The sequence below is a fragment of the Rattus norvegicus genome, chromosome 1 (genome assembly GCF_036323735.1).
Source record: "Rattus norvegicus strain BN/NHsdMcwi chromosome 1, GRCr8, whole genome shotgun sequence".
In the NCBI taxonomy this organism is placed as follows: domain Eukaryota; kingdom Metazoa; phylum Chordata; class Mammalia; order Rodentia; family Muridae; genus Rattus; species Rattus norvegicus.
Window position 1 is genome coordinate 102,685,674 of NC_086019.1, and position 6,000 is coordinate 102,691,673.

Genomic DNA, 6,000 nt, shown 5'->3' on the forward strand with positions numbered 1-6,000 from the left:
AACATACAAAACAGAGAAAGAATATTAGAAGCTGCAAGTGAAAAATATGAAATAATATATAAAGTCAGACCTATTAAAATTATATCCTACTTCTCAACAAAGTCTCTAAAAACCAGAAAGTGGAAAGGGTCATCCAGTCAAAACAGAGAAATACTTGAGCTAATGAATTTTATAAACCAAATGGGCATAACACACGTTTGCAGCACATTTCACCCAAACAAAAAAACAATATAATTTCTTGACATTTAACTGAACTTTCTCCAAAATTAACCACATACTTGGGTAAAAAGTAAGTCTTTAGAATACATGAAAACTGAAGTACTCCTACATCCTATCATACCACCATGGATTAAAGTTGGAAAAGAAAGGGAATAACAGAAACAGAAAACTTACTAACCATGAAAACTGAACAACAATCTATAGAATCAAAAAATGGGTTAAGGATATTTTGGTTGTGAGCCTAACCTTTTAATGCCTGAGACATCTCTCTGGATTTCCTTGGAAAAAGTAAATAGAATAGATTTTGCAGGTGAACTAGGGGTGGGTGGGATGAGAACAGGAGGGATTAGGTATGGGGAGATTGATGGAAGGAGAAAGTACATGGAGTCTAGTAAATTGGGGACATATTTGGGGGTGGTGTGAGAAAGAAGCCTAATGCTATGAAAATTCCCTAGAAATTATGGGAGTAACCCTAGTGAAATCCCATAGTAATGGGGCGTAACGAGCACTAACAAACCATCTTCTGCAAACAAGCAAGGCTACCAGTGGTAGGACTGGGACACCAATCCAGTCACAAAGGTTTCAACCCACAATCTGTCCAACATGCAGTCTTTCCTGCCTGCAAGATGTGCAGGAGCAATCCAGACACTAAACTTGTGAGAGTGGCCATTGACGGAACTATCTTGAGGTTCATGCAACAAGAGGAAGCCATGACAGACAGTTCCTGGATAGTTAGGAGCTGGGCAGTGAAGAGCGCAGAGACCTAGGATAGAACCAAACATGACTGGAAAAAGAAAATCAAAATCAATGAAATGATTATTAATAATATTCTGCTATACTCACAGATCAGTGACTAGCTCCAATTTCATCAAAGAGGTTTTCTCCAACAGCTTTTTGCGGAGGCAGACACTCACAGCCAAACATTAGGCAGTACTGAAGAAACCATGTAGAAGAGGAGGAGAAAGAATTATCATAGCCAAGGAGGTTGAAGATAATAGGAAAGCTAGCCCACAGAATCAACTAGCCTGGGCCCATATGGGCTCACAGGGACTGTAGAGGCAATCATGAATACTGCACAGGTCTCTGCTAGCTTCTCTGCATATATGTATGGTTGCTTAGCTTGGTGCTCTTGTGGGACTCCTAACAGTAGGTATGTATTATGTGTGTATAGGGGATGGGGCTCTGAATCTTTTGCCTGTTGGGATCCTTTTCCCACTACTGGCTTGCCTCATCCAGCTTTGATATGAAGGCCTCTGCCTCATATTATCGTGTCTTCTCGTGCCATGTTCAGCTGATGTACCTGGGAGGCATGCTGTTTTCTGAAGGCAAACAGGTGGGGAGGAAGAGGGAAAGAGACTGGGAGCAGTGAAGGAAGTGGAAACTATGGTAGGGATGCATTGTATGAAAAAATAAAAAGAAACAGAAAGAAAAATGGGTCAGGACACAAATAAAGGAGGAAAATATAAGACTTTCTAGAATTCAATGAACATGAAGACACAACATACTGAAAATTATGGAAGACAATGAAAGCAATGCTAAGAAGAAAAAATTCATAGCACTAAGTGCCTACATAACACAACCTGACAATCTCTTCTAGCAACTTAAAAGCTCACCCGAAAGTTCTTTAACAGCATTTCTCAAACTGTAGGTTGTGACTCTGCCTAAAACATTAGAAAACACTATTCCTGATGGTCATGGGAATTGCCAGGTGGGTCCAGGTGGGTCTGCCCACACACAGGTATACCCACATATGAGCATGTATGAACTGTATTAACCTATAACAGCATTAGGAATGTTGAGAACCACTGGTGTGTGAGAACCACAGCTTGGCTTAATGTGACCTTGCCCTCTTGGCTATATACAATTTGAACTAATGACCTTACCCTTGTAACAATACACAGCCTTAATTCATGTGACCTCACCCTTGAAACTGTGTGTAGCTTCAGCTCAAGTGAACTCTGCTCATAAGTGCCTAACCCTCAAAATATATACTGTCCTATTCCCTGAAAAAAGATGTTTAATATGTGAGACCTTAGTCTCCTTCATGTTTAGATTCTCCAACTCCAGCGTCATGTTGCCAAATAGAGTGGTAAGAATGTAAAAACATATGTACTCTTCTATACCATGCATATAAATAAAATGGAATTTTGACATATGCTTTCTGTTCTCAACAGAAAACTACAATAAGAAGGTAGCAGAAGTTGATCAAATAATAATTAAACACAACTTGGTTATATAAAGAGGTAATAACCATTCATTTATGAAAAGAAGCAGAATAGAAAGCTCATGAGAGGGCTGGAGAGATGGCTTAGAGGTAAAGAGCACTGGCTACTCTTGCAGAGGTCCTGTGTTCAATTCCCTGCAACCACATGTAATGGAATCTGATGCCCTCCTCTGGTGTTTCTGAAGACAGCAATCGTGTACTCACACACAATAAACAAACAAACAAGTAAGAAAGCTCATGAGAAAATAAAGGGAAGGTGAGTATAAATATTAAGTTCTACCATTTGTGATTTTAATAAATTGTTTTGGTGAAAAGGAGAATGATTCTCATGATCATATTTCAGTAAGTATTTTTTTCCTGAATGCCCTACTTTTTAGCTTTGTAAAAAAAAAGTAATGTTTTGGTGATATTAGGTGTGTTAACATTTGTACATTTCTCTGTAAATTTCCTTAAAGCTGATACTACTGGTAAAGAGGAAAAAAATCATGGTGAAGGTAAATAATGGGGAAGGTCCTCAGCCACAGCAAGAAAATTAGAACCAACTCCCACTGGAGAGATTGCTGGCAGGTGTCAGCATAAGGAAGGGCATTGCTTGTTCAGGGTGATTTGGTAGGTAACAACCAGAACAATTTGTAGGACTCCCTGTTTCAAGTCACATAAAGTCAAGATGATTGGTAACGAGAACAAATTAAGAAAAGTTGACACTACCTATGTCTAACACATTTCTGACCTGCAAGTTTATAACACAAATATTTCATCTTAGTATAGGAGGGAAGAAGTCTCTTCTGATACTTTGGCTTCAAACATCATTCTTGTCAAAGAATCACACCATTTCTTTGTGTCTCTTTCTCAGACTTGAATACCAAGTCCAATAGAACTCTAGATAAAAGAGCCATTAAAAAAATGGGTCCTTATTCATAAGTGATGACCCAATTCCATTATCAGTAGGCTGTTTTTTATTTATAAAATTAAAATTTTAAAGACACTGCAGGTTATGTATGCTGGGGAGAATTTATCCTGAAGAATAGAAAATGGAAAACAGACAAAGGCAAACAGATAACATGATTTTCACAAGAGTTGACATTGACAGTCATTTGAGAAAAGGAAAACAAAGCACTGTAAAAAGGGAGGAAACAGGAAAGGTGATGGATTCTGCAAACCAGCATTCTTGTAAAAACAGTCAATGTGTCCACTCCCCATGTACAGAGAGTATACATTTACCTGAGAACAGGGCATCTACCATTACCCTTCTGCTTAGATCTTTGCAAGAAACTGCTTCTCAAAATTTCACCTTCCTGATAATCTGGATTTGAAGCCAACAACAAACTCCCACCTCCTACTATACCCAAAGATTGGAAAGCGTGAATCCTACATGAGCTCACCCCTTTCCCTGAACAAAGGCAGATGTACTTCCCCACAGGTTCTAGAGGCAGGCCAAGCCTAGGGTCTGCCATTTTGGCACTTAGGTACCCTGATTTGTAAGCAAGGCGAAGGACTACATTGTGGACCTGTGCAGGTGACTTGACTTGTGATATATTACACATGCATACCTACATTTCCAAAGAGCCTGAACATGGCTATCAGTCAGACACCCAAAGAATTTCTTGGTTTATATTTCCACGGGGCATTTGTATAAAACAACATTGATGCTTCTACTGAGAATAACTAATGAAATCTATGGCTTAGCAGCAGCTGAAACAATCTCTCATTATGGGTGAAAAATCTAGATGCTTAGGACCAAGAAGGAGGAAATCAATGTTCCACCATTGCCTCCACTGAGGTATTCTATTGGGTTTCCATGTCCCAGCCTAAAATATCATATGCTGAAACATTGCAGTGAGATTCATGAGTAGATTCATTCACAAGTTTCCTTTGCACAACAACATTGCTTCTCCTGAATGCACTGTCAAAAGCACATGAGACACATGAGAAACAGAAAGCGAAATTCATACCAAAACATGAGGTCTCAGTATTGTAAAATGCCTTTGCTGTTAAGATACATGCCCAACCTCCATCCGCCAACATCACTGTCCTTGTTGGCACTTCAACATCTATTAAAAGATAAATATTCTCTCATGTTTGAGTCTTCTTTGCAAAACAGGACTTCATTAATTCAATTGCACCAAGAATGTAATGCACAGTACTGAGAAGTGACTTTGTGCATCATTCAGACACCACACATACTTTCTCCCATCAATCCCAAAGTCGCAGAAAACTGGTAAGTTTTAAATTATTATGAGTAATAAAGACCCATAGAATTTTAAGAGATCAATATTGTTCCTGTGTATAATCAATTCCTTGAGTTAGAAATGAAAGTGGAAACTTAACTTTAAAAGGCCCTAAAGACAAACTGTTCCAACACCGTCTCATAGGAAGCACGTCCAACATAAAGTAAGCCTCTACACCAACGTCCAACTTTGCACTCCAAGACACTGTCAAAAAAGAAAGGTTAGCGCCCATGGTGTTATCTCCATCTCCGTCCCGCAGAAAGGAGCGACACCACGACGTTCTTCTCAAAGCAGTTTATTCAGGAACCTTTCTTTCTGCATGCAAGCAGCAATCTCTTACCCCTAAGCACACTCCCTACTAACAAACCTGTAACCACGCCCCATCAGTCCAGTCTATGTAGTCTCAGTTCATAGGTCCATGTCAAATGGCCTGATCTTGTGTCATGGTGTGCCTGCGCAGCTCTCACGATGGGAGTGGCTTACTTTTGGGTGTATGAGGAAGTCAGGTGCTAGTCATAAGACTTGGCAGCAGTCCCGGGTGCCATCGTGGGATTGCCACCACACCCGCTCCCCATATCTCCCCCTTCTTTATATTTGGCAGATAGAATGCCTGTCTTAGGTTGCCCCCTGCAGCAATGCCCCTTACCCATCATCGGGCGACAAACATCTTAGGTTTGATCCCTGTCTTAGGTTGGTGACACACCCAGGGAGTCTTACCCGTCCTTGACTACTTCTCTAGCATGCCAAGTCACACTTGAGGAGACTGTCATTTCTCCACTGCTGCAAAAGCCTGAATCATTAAAGCTTGAGTTCTGCGCTGATGAAACCCCATACGACAAATGCACCAAAAGACCAGGACACTCATAAGAATCAGGCACAGGGCGAGTCCAGTGAGTCCTGCCCATTCTTTTAGCTGAGAGGCAGCTGTGGTGATCCAATTGGCCAGTCCTCCAGCTAAAGACACGTCCACACAGGTGGAGTTGATATGGATGATGGATTATCTAAGCTCCCGAACTAGGTTGAGAACAATTTCCTGTAATATACTAAGATAAGTTGTGGGATAAATCCAAAGCTTCTGCAACACCTGTGGATAAACTATTTACAGCGGCAGCAGTCTATACTACCAAGGTAAGGGATACGGCTGCAGCTGTGGCTGCGGCGGCAGAGATTGCTATAGCAGAAACAATGGCTGCAGTGATGCCAAAATCCCTTTTTTGCCTAAACAAAGTCATAGCAGAAGGTGCCTGAACAGGCCAGGGTACAAAACGAGACATCCTAGTCACAACAGCTAAAGAATATGCAGATGCATTCCAACACATACTATAGAAA